The sequence below is a fragment of the Sinocyclocheilus grahami genome, unplaced genomic scaffold (genome assembly GCF_001515645.1).
Source record: "Sinocyclocheilus grahami isolate Dianchi unplaced genomic scaffold, SAMN03320097.WGS_v1.1 scaffold134.1, whole genome shotgun sequence".
NCBI classification, from domain to species: domain Eukaryota; kingdom Metazoa; phylum Chordata; class Actinopteri; order Cypriniformes; family Cyprinidae; genus Sinocyclocheilus; species Sinocyclocheilus grahami.
Window position 1 is genome coordinate 1,776,491 of NW_015505313.1, and position 13,506 is coordinate 1,789,996.

The following is a 13,506-nucleotide window of genomic DNA, read 5'->3' on the forward strand; positions in this document are numbered from 1 at the left end:
CATGAAGATTTACTAACGTAACCTCAGTTCCCTTAGATACGGGAACGAGTACTGTGCTGCTGGCCATGCTATGTAGCTGCACGACTCGGTCGTCGCTTCAGTCGAAGTAACCTGAGGATCCTATGGCGAAGTGCACGCTTATATCGCCAGATGTCTCACCCAATTTGGCGGGCTCTGGTGAGCTGTGCCACCATAGGCTCGTGCAGCTCCGCTGCCGAGCCATTGGTTCGTTTTTAATACACTGCACAAACCAATGGCCATGCAGTTTCACTGCGTCAGTGCCGAGTGTCACGAATCGGGCCTCTGTGGCTCTCTCCGACGGCCTCCGGAGGGCACCCTCTCCCGAGTACTAACGTTCATGGACTACATTTCCCATACACCCCGTACCTGGGGCTGATTACGGCACAGGTGTTCCCCCTTAGCTTCCCTATTTAAGCAGCTCCCAGACTCTCTATGGTTGAATGGATCCGCATGCCTCTGACTCAGCTTTACAGAAGACTTCGCCACACACGGAACCAGCAGCGATTTATCAGCTAACCACCAAGGTTTCTGCCCAGGCCTCCATGTTAGTGTCTCATCAACAACAGCTGCAACGATTCACCTCGATCACCGAGGAGATGGTGAGGATGCTACAGGCCCTTCGCGTCACCATGCCTGAGCCGTGCACTCCTCCATCCATTCCGTCTCAAGCGGTTCCCAGTCCCAGTCACTCGCTGACCAGCCCTCTTGCTGACGCTTTCAGTAAGACTAAAGCCTCGCAACTTCCTCCTCACCGACTCAGTGACTGTGCGATCGATCTTCTTCCAGGATCAAACCCCATTAGAGGCCGAGTTTTCCCCCTATCACAGCCAGAGTCCGAGGCCATGAAGGTGTATATTGAGGAGGAGCTGTCAAAGGGGTTCATTAGACCATCCACCTCACCTGTGTCAGCTAGTTTCTTCTTTGTCAAGAAGAAAGAGGGAGGTCTCCGGCCATGCATCGATTACCGCAGTCTAAATGAGATGACAGTCAAATTCCGGTACCCTCTACCTCTAGTTCCAGCAGCTCTAGAACAACTCCACACTGCTAAATATTTCACAGAGCTCGACCTTCGCAGTGCCTACAATCTTATTCACATTCGGGAAGGAGACGAGTGGAAGACGGCTTTCTCAACTACGTCAGGGCACTATGAATACCTCGTCATGCCGTTCGGCCTGGTAAACAGTCCTTCAGTCTTCCAAGCTTTCATCAACGATGTTTTCCGGGACATGCTGAATCGGGGGGTCATAGTCTATATAGATGATATCTTGATCTATTCGGATACCCTGGACTCAAATGTGCAGCACGTGCGGGCTGTACTTAAGAGGCTTATTGACAACCAGCTATATGCCAAGAGGGAGAAATGTGAGTTCCACCAGACAGTTACCTCTTTTCTTGGTTACATCATTAGTGCTGAGGGGGTAGCTATGGATGACAGGAAGGTACAGTCTGTGCTCAACTGGCCTCAACCGACGACGGAAACAACCATCTTACCCAGACTAACTCAACAGGTGACACAGCCTCGACACCTGCTGCACAAGCTCGAGGACCCTCACCTTGCTACAGCCTACATCACCACAGCACACCACCTAACAGCATCCACCATGGCCCCACAACCACTCCTGGAGGCAACAATAGCCAGAGAAGCCACCACTGTCTCCCAGCCGTGAGTGGCAGGGGCGTGTCTGGATTGTTTTGCACCTTTGACGTCGCTCGCTGTTGTCTATTGGATGGACAACAACGTTCGAAAGGGGGGAATTATGTAGCATTTGGACCAATCAGACACACAACTTTTTGTTATATTTAACAAATAATATCGAACTCCCCATCACCTAACCAAATGGCCAATTACGAGGGTCTATGGACCCTTCCCCCGAAATGCACCTAACACCTCAGAAAGGCAGAACAGGCCTCTGGTTCCATGGTAACCAATGCTGATATCACTGGTTTTATGGCCTAAAAGGAATGCAGGGGATAAACTCCCTCATTTTCCTCATAAGAAAGGCACAAATGCACAGGAGAAACTGACTTTTCTACTAATTAATTCATAGGAAAACCTTCTTTGAATGAACACCCATTTTCTTCAGGCCATTGTGTATATTATTGCTGTGTTGTATTTAATCTGTTGTATTATAGACTATTTTTATTCATGCTTACGATAAACCACTCATTCATATAAGTAACTCTACCATGTCTAGTATCTATGAATTCGTCTTCGGATGATCTAACTGAGAGTGCATATTACATGCTGATACCTCTGCAACATATTGATGTTCTAAGAATCGGTACTAATTTGTGCCTCAACACTCCAGCGAATTACATATGCAAAATACCATGCTTACAGACAAAGAGTCATAAAAATCCTCAGTATTTCCAACCTCCCGCTTGGGATTTCAGCCTTCCTCATTGGACGAACCCATCTTGAGAGGCGTGAATCTCTGCAGGCTTTAAAAGGCCACACTCCATGTGACCCGCCCTGTTCGGTGGTTCAGTGAGATGCTAAGATGAAGATGTGAGAAACGCTCCAGGATACCAAAGCTCGTGCCAGGCTCCGGCCTAGTCCTTTTCATTCATCAAGTGATTCTGACTCAAACTAGCTCTTTTTCATCAACCAACTTCAGCAAGATCTTGGGGCCTTAAGATTGCATCAGGAATCTTTTTCAGACATACGCAAGTATCAAACTTAGTCGATTTAATTGATGCATTAAGTATCAGTTACACCTTTTTACAAGGTTTGTTTGAACTAAGAATCTGACGTTTTCCCTCAGGTTTTAGATCTGCTGAATATGCAAAATGGTTCCATAAATGTCATTCCTTATGTCTCTTTCTTTAGTGCTAAACTTTAACCCTTTCCTATACCAACTGTATGTGTGTGTGTGTGTATGTTTATGTTAGACCGGCTTAATGTGTTTGTGTAGTATGTTAGACTAGTTTAAGTTTTTATGTAGTTAATAAAACCTTACTTGTATCACACTTGATGTGTTCATTGTTTACTCATAACCGGAGTCAATAATCATGCAGATTTACGTTACAAACTTATAGAATTGTGCAGTAAGAAGGTTATTTCCTTTAACCAGGAAATTAACGTTCTTAGAATTGACAAGACGGTTGACCCTGAGTGGTCAGCTAAATATCTACAGTGGATCTAAAATATGAATAGTTAATTATAACTAGTTATGGTTAATTATTCATATTTCCCCATGAGCTGATTCGCTACAGGAGTCAAACCATTTATAGCAGTGTGCCACATTGAGGGCACATGTTCCCCTTGATGCGGAAGAGATCTTTAAGTGTGAAAAGGAAGACACATAAGCTTTAGTTAGCATGCTATCTGTTTAGCATTCCTCAGCAGCTCAGTTCTTTCATATACTTCAGTACAGCGAAGAGTAAAAATGTCAAATGAGATATCATCAGAATCGACATAAACCAAGGAACATATCCACATCAAGAACATGAATATTTGACAACATTTTAAAAAGCATTTTTTTTTTTACAAAAGTCCTTATGTCTTCCAAAGGCTAGGTGGTACTCTCTTCAGATGTTTCCTTCAGAATATCAACGTTTTTAAAATATATGACATTTTAAGACCCATTTCTAAATGATGGACAGGTGATTCATCCGATCCTGGCAAAATCAGTATTGGTGTATTCTCTGTGATCACATGATAGATACATTCATTACCTGTACAAAAATGCTTTATTAAGTTTCCCCCCTTCAACTTCTACAAATTGTGTTGTGTTTGCTATTGTCACGAATCAGGCCTCTGTGGCTCTCTCCGATGGCCTCCGGAGGGCACCCTCTCCCGAGTACTAACGTTCATGGACTACATTTCCCAGACACCCCGTACCTGGGGCTGATTACGGCACAGGTGTTCCCCCTTAGCTTCCCTATTTAAGCAGCTCCCAGACTCTCAATGGTTGCGAAGTCTTGTATTGCCCTGGCTACATTTCTGAGCGTTTATCCCCTATCTTGTCATCTCTTGTGTATTACCTCGGACTGTTCTTACTAGTGTGATTCTCTGCCGCCTGCCCCGACCCTCGCTTTGCCACTGTTTATTCCCTTGGATTACCCCTGCTGTACGTGACGCTGTTGACTGAATACTGCCTGTTTTACTCTGCCTGTTATTCTAATAAAAGCTGCAAATGGATCCGCACGCCTCTGACTCAGCGTTACACCGAGTACGTTTTGTTCTGTTTGTTTTTGAAAAAAAAACATGGTTTACAGCAATATTAAGTAGCCCATATTGGTGAGTATAACTTCTTTCAAAACATTTGAATAAATGAATACACACAGTTTAAGGCACATTTTAGAAGTATAATGGTAATCATTTTATAATGATTATTCGTGCAGCTTTATGAGCTCATATTTATTGAGGGACTGCATGAAATATTAGATTTTTTAAAACTAATTTGTCAGACCACAGGATCATTTAAAATGAACAGATGTAATTAAAAATGGTCAAAACTTGGTAATCCATCACACCACATAAAATAAACACCTTCCCTTAGACATTTAATGAATATTAACCTAAACTAAAAATATTCATTAAAAAAACATGTTATACATGTTTTTATACAACTACCCTTGACATCCATGATAACCAAACTCAATTTATGTAACTCTCAGCAACTTATAACTGCAAACCATTTTTCATATAACAGAACATTCATTTTGCATATGTAAATTGAAGTACAGCATGATTCCAGCACTTAATGTCTTAATGTCATTCGAGTGGACCTTTCACTGATAGACTGCCTCATCTGCAAGTGAGGAAAACAAAAGATGACAAGCGAATTACTTCAAACTAAATTATTTACCTGAGCTGCTGGCCTTCAATATGTTTGTTTATCTCCCAAAACGAACAAACTCCCCTCAGACCTAGAGTTTGCTCTCTACCGCACAATAGCCTGAGCCAGGAAATTAAAAAACCTGCCGATAATTTGAAACGGGGGGGTGGGGATTATTACACTCTTATTGAAGAACCAAAAGGGAATAAAACATCTACTTCTGAAAAAAAATAGCAAACAGGATTTAGTTTTACACTGCTCTAAATTGGCATTTTGACACTATTTCACACCAAACATATAATATTTACCATGAGTTTGATAGCAAAGCTGTGACAATTGGTTTAAACGTCTACAAGAAGGTGGCTTACCCAACTATTTAATTTTAAAATACGCTGAAATGAGCAGAATGCCCCACTCCAACCATTTCAAGGTTTGCCAGGTATTATATAATGTCCTCCAGTGACATATCATCAACATTCATCATATTTGAGGTGTTGGACCAGTTCACAGATCGATATTCCCTCAATTCAGTTTGACAGACAGAGTCTGCAAAGCATCATACTTGGGCAGTGGTTTAGTGCAGGGAAAACAATCCCATCAGGCTGAATTTATGCTGTATCTCTACTGTGCACTGAATGAAAATATTCTGAATGACTTACTACTTTGCCAATATGGGCAGAACACACTGTGTTATACATTATATCCAACAGCAAAATGCACCTTTGACCTTAAAGTTTACGAATGTGACAGGAGGCAATATTACTTCATTTTAAACACATGATAGCTATTTGCCAAATGATTAACAAACCTGTACAGCCTAAAAGGAAAGATGTTTTGTATAGCAAAATACCATCTGTTTCTTCTTTGGAATAGCACGCATTAAATAGGGGTACATTTTGCTTTTATGCTCACTTAAAATGTTCCTTTCAACTTTTCAATCTCAAAAGCCAAATTTCTAAACAGATAGATAATTTACAGCAAAGAGACAATTGTTGGCAATCACAGACATTAGAGTAAAACCTGGGTTAAATATCATTTCACAGTGATTTATTTATAGATATATATAGTTGAAGTATAAAACTCTTAGTCTGGCACTCTGACTTCCCTACCCTTTTCAGCCCATGCGTTTTTCTGAACGACTTGGGTCATAAAAGGGTCAAATCAGAGCACTGTACATTTTTGCCCTGAAGGTTCTACCACAATTGGAAGGGATAAAGAGAAAGAAATTGGAAAGGATAGAAAAATGATTTCCATGTCATCCTCTTGCCTCTTGACTTGCTACATAAACCCTTTTAGAATGACTTCTTAAACAAACCTTGTAAAAGATGTTGCGACCCCCACCCCCATCTTTTCACAGTATACTTCTAGAAAGAATAATGGAAAGTGTCTTTCAAGTCACTTTAAACCTATTTCAGGAATGCCCATGACCTGAATCAGCCTGACCCCATAAGGCAAGGCAAGTTTATTTATATAGCACATTTCATACACAATGGTAATTCAAAGTGCTTTACATAAAAGAAAATAAAAACATAATCACAACAATAAAACAAGGAATTTAAAAACTTTTAAAATGATCAAAAAAATTTGATTTAAGAGGTTTAAAATAAATTTAAAACAGTTAAGAATAGAAAACAATTTTACATATAATATAGTGCAATCAGTTCGGACATTGCACAGTGCTCATTCAGTAAATGCACAGCTAAACAGATGAGTTTTGAGTCTGTATTTAAATGTGACTAATGTTTTAGCACATCTGATCTCTTCTGGAAGCTGGTTCCAACTGCGGGCGGCATAATAACTAAAAGCGGACTCCCCTTATTTTGTGTGAACCCTTGGTATTTCTAACTGACTCAATCCTAATGATCTGAGTGGTCTGTTAGGTTTATATTCAGTGAACATATCTGCTATGTATTTAGGTCCTAGGCCATTGAGTGATTTATAAACGAGTAAAAGTACTTTAAAATCAACCCTAAATATAACTGGAAGCCAGTGTAAGGACCTGAGGACTGGTGTGATATGCTCAGATTTTCTGGTTCTGGTCAGAATTCTGGCAGCAGCGTTCTGGATGAGCTGCAGCTGTCTAATGGTCTTCTTGGGAAGGCCGGTGAGAAGACCATTACAATAGTCCACCCTGCTGGTAATAAAGGCATGAACAAGTTTCTCCAAGTCTTGACTGGAAACAAAACATGCTTTGACATGACTACTGAAACTAAGGTCTGTCTCCAGAATCACACCAAGATTCCTGGCTTGATTTTTAGTTGTTTGACCCCTAGAGTTCTGGCACATCCAACTGTTAATTTCATAAATCCATTGGCAGAGGGAGTCAACAGGGTTGTAGTCATTTGGAGATAAGGCTAGGTAAATCTGGGTATCATCAGCATAGCTGTGATAGGCAATTTGGTTCTTTCTCATTATTTGACTTAGTGGGAGCATATACAGGCTAAACAAGAGCGGTGCAAGAATTGAGCCTTGTGGGACTCCGCATGTCATGGACGTCCACTTAGACTTGTGCTCTCCTATACTCACATAATAACCTCTCCCTTCTAAGTATGACCTGAACCATTTGATTACCATCCCAGAAAATAAAACACAGAGGAACATAATATACCACAAGGGTCATTCTTGCAACCATTTTGAACAATATATGACACCTGCTCTTTATTCTCTAGATCTGTCATAAAGAGAGGAAGAATGCTCTTTCATCTTTGCACTCTAAAAGGTTTGATGAAAAAAATTATGAAACTTTGAACATGAAGAGGACTGATCCTTTAATGTTAGGGTTAGAACCTTGTGTTTGTGATTTATTTTCCCCCACTGATACCAGGAGGACGCTAGGCTGTTGGAACACATTACTATCAGAGCTCTTTGTACATGAGATCTGTGTCTTTAAAATGGCTTTCTGGGAAATGGAATATTAGGGGATCAAAATAACGAATTGATAAAATCACAAAAAATGTCATGGCGTATGTTCTTTTGCACACAGTCCAGCCGTTTCCAAGATAGTGATCAAACTTTCAGGACTTCTGAGGAAAATTATTCCATGCTAAAATTCCTCTCTCTTTTAAAGTGATTTTCATCCATACTGACATTCAGCAAAGAACCACAGATTTCTGAAAGCTACAATAAAACATTCTCAAGACACCCGCTGGATTTACTCAACCGTAGAACTGAGCCCTTCTGACAAAAAGATGCTACAGTGTATAAAGATTAAAAAGAAGAAATAAAAAGGCAACAACAGTCATCTTATGCAAATGATGAAAAATCCACATACATTTCAAGTGTAATCATGCAGCACTCTGTTTGGTATGCAGATAAAGCCACTCATATTATAAAAGGCGCGAAGTCCAAAGGCAGATTATATATTTCATGTGCTTAAGTAAAACCTGACATCACAGAGGGTGCTGGATGAGAGACAAGGCAGCAGATACGTCCTCACATGCTGCCATTAAAGGGATTTATTTAATGCAACCTGAACTCTTCATATTTGCTGCATAACCAGTTAAGATGCCATGAGCATAAATACTATACGAGCTAATGTCAGCACACCAAATGGGAACACAGTGCTAATTTTGGGTTAGTACTCCTTGAAGTAAATCAGGTTGATATATGCAATAAAATAATATCCAAACTGCAAAGGATTGCTATTTTTCAGCAAACAGAACAATTGTCAACATTTGCACATGCTCCAGATGTCACACTTCCCAAAAACAACAACCGAATAGTCTGTTCACAACATCGTTTGACAAATTTACCTTCGCAATTCTGACGTGATCTAAGCCTCTGCGTGGCTACAGGATGGAGAACTTCACATTCGTAACAGAAGGGGAGTAAAGCATTCATCACTGAGCTTAATTAATGTTTTCACACCATCTCAACTATCAGACATTCTGCACTGTCCCTAATAAGTATACTTTTATCGTTGTCTTTCTTTTCTGAAAACCTGATCACAGAGTGCTAATGAGAGACATTGTCAAATTAACAACTTTTGGAGAATTTACAGAACAAACGGCTGAGAGAGCGTAGTATCTGAGACCCAAATCTGTTCATTTCATTTTTGAATAGAATGATGAAAATACAGCTTAGTTCTCTGCTCGCAGAGCTGCTGAACATGAAAAGCATGTGAAAAGGAAAGGTCTGATGATTATCAGGCGTCTGCGGCTGCTGGCTCACCTTTTATTCATAGAAACAGTGTGACTTACTGGCTACTGCATTTGTTATAAATGATTGCTTTCTGAATTTGAATCAGCGTGTAATGTTTTCTCACTCAAAATAAACGTGATGTATAAACGCAAAAATATGAGGTAACAGCTGTTGCCCATTACTAGAAGTGCATTCTGCAAAAATATATGAAAAAAACAAAAACAAAAAAAATGCAGTGCTCAATATAAAGTCATAACCTGTGCTCAAAGGCAAATAAAGGCATTGGTCCTGCTGTGTATTTGCTGAGGGCTCCAGTCCAGCAGGGGGCCCTGATGAGCTGTGAAGCCTAGGCCTATAGTCTGTCTTTAAATATTCAGTTTTATGCCAGAAATCACTACAGAGCCCTGCACTTGACATGTGGAAGAAAAAATATATATTGTGGACATTTGTTCCCATGACTTATTAGTTCATGGCCATTTTTTTATTATTTGATCCCTTGTTTTATTTAAATTTGGCCAATGTTGTAGTTAAATCATGGCCACGTTGCACAAATACAGGTATGTTCCCTCATGTTAGTTATATCGTGGCCACAATTTAACTAAAACGAGAGAAAATTTTGAGCAATGTAGCCTTGATTTGACAAAAATGATGGAATTAATTAATAAATTATTGGAGTTTATTCTTAATTCATAGCCATAATATCTTGTTTTGCTAATACATTTTGTTTTACTGATAATTTGTGTAAGTTATAGGCTAAGCTAACAGGCCAACTGACTAGCTGTTTACTAAGCTAGTGCACCAAATGGTTATCTTTCTAAACCTAGTCTAACTAGAAAACAAGAACAGTTTAATTTCACAGTATATAGCCTTGGTTATATACGCTTGCGTAACATTACAAGACCCTAAAATTTATGATAATCACATATTTATGATAAGACATAGGAGCGTTGTGAGGGATCTGTTCACCCATGACATGTTCTACAATCCAGTTGCGCAATTTTTCAATAGTTGGTCAATGTAAACATGCTCAAGTTGGATACCTTTGGCTGTTAAGGGCTGTTTAAATCAATAATGATAACTATAAAGAGAGCTATAACTATATTAACATCCACACAAACATAACTGCACTGCAGGTCTGTAGTAGTTCAATATCATATAAGGATTTTTAAAACTATATGTTTATCATTATAGATAGGGTGACCATACGTGCCATTTTCCCAGGATGCGTCCTGGCCAGGATTTCTATATTGCCTAAAATATCTAGGTTTTGGCTTTGTTTTTGCGTGTGCAGACCGATCGGTGTATGACATCAAAATACCATACAGACGGTTCCTTATGCTTTCAAAATGCTCTCGATGTATTTTGATGTCATACACCGATCGGTCTGCACACGCAAACAAAGCCAAAACCTAGATATTTTAGGCAATATAGAAATCCTGGCCAGGACGCGTCCTGGGAAAATGGCACGTATGGTCACCCTAATTATAGATATCATCCTTGGTGTTTTACCAGGCCTTTATGGTGTATCTTGCTGGGGGGCACATATTTAATATGTGTGTAGATAAAAATACTTAGGCCTACATTTTGACACGCAGCACAGCGGATCAATGGCAGTTTTAAAACATGGACCAACTGGATGAATTTGCGTACAGGATAAACATATTTACATATAGACAAGTGTGGGAAGTGTGTATGTTAGCAATGTTGTCTGAGAGCTAACACACATATAAATGTGCCTTCTGTTTATTCCCGCTGAATGCGTCCGGGAGTAAGTTCATTCAACACAGAGTATGTTCCTGATTAAGACTCAAGACATTCTCAACAGAGCGACGAATCGACGAGTCACTATGGAAATGGACGCTAAGAAAAAGCGCCATGCTGTTTCTTTCTTCTTCTTTTGTTCAATGATCATTTACATGCTTAGTGCATATCGCCACCTAATTGATGGTTGTGCAATCGTTTTTCTTTTTTTCCGTTTACTCTTTAATCCTTGAGAATAAGAATTATATTGTTTGTTTGATGCTTATTATATATTAAGTCATATCAGATATGTATTTTTATTATAGAAATACACGATAGAAAATGATAATCCATGTGTAAGATGATAATATAAAATGTAATAAATTTATATAATATAGTAAATTAAACATTACCTTGTCATAATAGTGTTTTATAATTTATACAGATAACATATGCCAATAAAATATAATAACCATATTAGTTAATACTTAGGCCTACATTTTGACACGCAGCACAGCGGATCAATGTCAGTTTTAAAACATGGACCAACTGGATGAATTTGCGTACAGGATAAACATATTTACATATAGACAAGTGTGGGAAGTGTGTATGTTAGCAATGTTGTCTGAGAGCTAACACACATATAAATGTGCCTTCTGTTTATTCCCGCTGAATGCGGCATAGGAAGTGATTTCAATTTAGTCAGTGTATAAAATAACAGTTGTTGTATGTGCCTTATCTGTTAGCTACTGTATGTTAATGCAGTAGTGTTCAAATGATTCAAATTGTCACAAATAGGATTGACTCTCAAATTGTCTTGTGTATACAGCAGCAGAGATTGCAGCAACTAGTTGTATTTATAGACAGGTAAAATCCTGGCTTTTTTATATTCTAAAATGTTCATGGTTTTTCTTCTGGTTTTTGTCCATTTTTTTTTCCCCCACTTTCCATTTTTCTTATATTCTTGTAACGAGGGTGAGGCGGAAGCCGAGGAAGAATCCATATGCGGAGTCAGGCCTGGCTCGATGAAATTCCTCTATGAGTGAGGGGTCCAGTATATCGGAAGCAGGAACCAGACCCTCTGTCCCGGTTGGTAGGGAGGCAAACCGTCTTCGGTTTGCCTGGAGTTCTTGAACTCGTACAGCTCTTTGAAGATGAGCATGTGCGTTATCCCACACCCTCTCGCAATGACGTATCCAGTCATCTACTGCAGGAACGGAGGAAGGTTCGCCAGACCGCGGGAACAATGGAGGTTGGTATCCTAATACACATTGGAATGGGGTGAGTCCTGTAGAGGCATGGGTTAAAGAGTTTTGGGCATATTCCGCCCATGGCAAGAATTCTGCCAACCGATTCTGTTCCCGGCTGCAGTAGGTTCTCAGATATCTGCCAATCTCCTGATTGAGTCTCTCAACTTGACCGTTTGACTGTGGGTGATAGCCTGACGTCAGACTCACATTGATGTCCAATTGTCGGCAGAAAGCTTTCCACACCAGAGAGGTGAATTGAGTCCCTCAATCCGAGACGATTTCTTCGGGTAAGCCATAAATTCGAAACACCTGGTGAAATAGAGCTTATTGCATGACCCGTTGTCGTAGATCCTGGGGAACATATTGTTTGTACGGGGGGCACAAAGCAGGCTGAGGATTTTGCTGTGTGGCTCTTTGGATCTCATCCATGATGTCCCAGTTTACAGGAGCGATAATTACAGAGGAAGGAAGAATGGATTCCGGAGAATGATCTTGGAGAGGAGGATCATGACACCTGGAGAGGGCATCTGCCTTGCCATTCTTACTTCCTGGGCGACAGGTGACAGTAAATTGAAACCTTGAAAAGAACAGTGACCATCTGGCCTGACGTGGGTTAAGTCTCTTGGCACTTTTCACATACTCAAGATTCTTGTGATCGGTGATAACCTGGAACGGGTGAACGGCTCCCTCCAGCCAGTGTCTCCATTCCTCTATCGCAGCTTTCATGGATAGTAACTCCTTATTACCAACATCATAGTTTCTTTCGGCCGAAGTGAGTTTTCTTGAAAAGAATGCACACGGGTACAATTTAGCTGGTTGACCATGATGCTGTGACAGTACTGCCCCAATTCTACAGTCTGATGCATCCACCTCCACTACAAATGGGAGGTTAGGGTCAGGATAGGTGCTGAAGTGAAACTTGTCTTGAGTTTTGTGAAAGCAGTGGTGGCTTCGCTTGTCCACTTTAACTTGGATGGCCTCCCCTTCAGAAGAGACGTCAACAGGGAGGTGGTCGTGCTGTAGTTTCTGATGAAACGCCGGTAGAAGTTGGCAAAGGCTAGAAATCTTTGAAGTTCCTCGAATGTGGATGGTTGGGACCATTCCGTGACTGCCTGGATCTTGGAAGTGTCCATCTCGACTGCTTGATGACTGATGTGAAACCCCAAGAACGTGGTGTTCTGGACATGGAACTCACATTTTTCTGCTTTTACATAGAGTTGGTGCTTAAGGAGACGAGAGAGGATGTCCTGGACATGTTTGATGTGTTCAGCTTCAGACTTGGAGTAAATCAGAATATCGTCAATGTAGGCAATAAAATACAGGTTCAAGATGTCCCTGAAGATCTCGTTAATGAATGATTGGAACACAGCTGGGGTGTTGGCTAGCCCAAAAGGCATTACCGAGTACTCATAGTGACCTCTGGTGGTGAGAAATGCAGTCTTCCACTCATCGCCTTCCTTGATCCGGATGAGATTATAAGCGCTTCTCAAGTCTAGCTTGGTGTATATTTTTGCCTCACGAAGTTGCTCCAGGGCAGCAGGAACTAGAGGGAGCGGATAGCGGAATTTCAC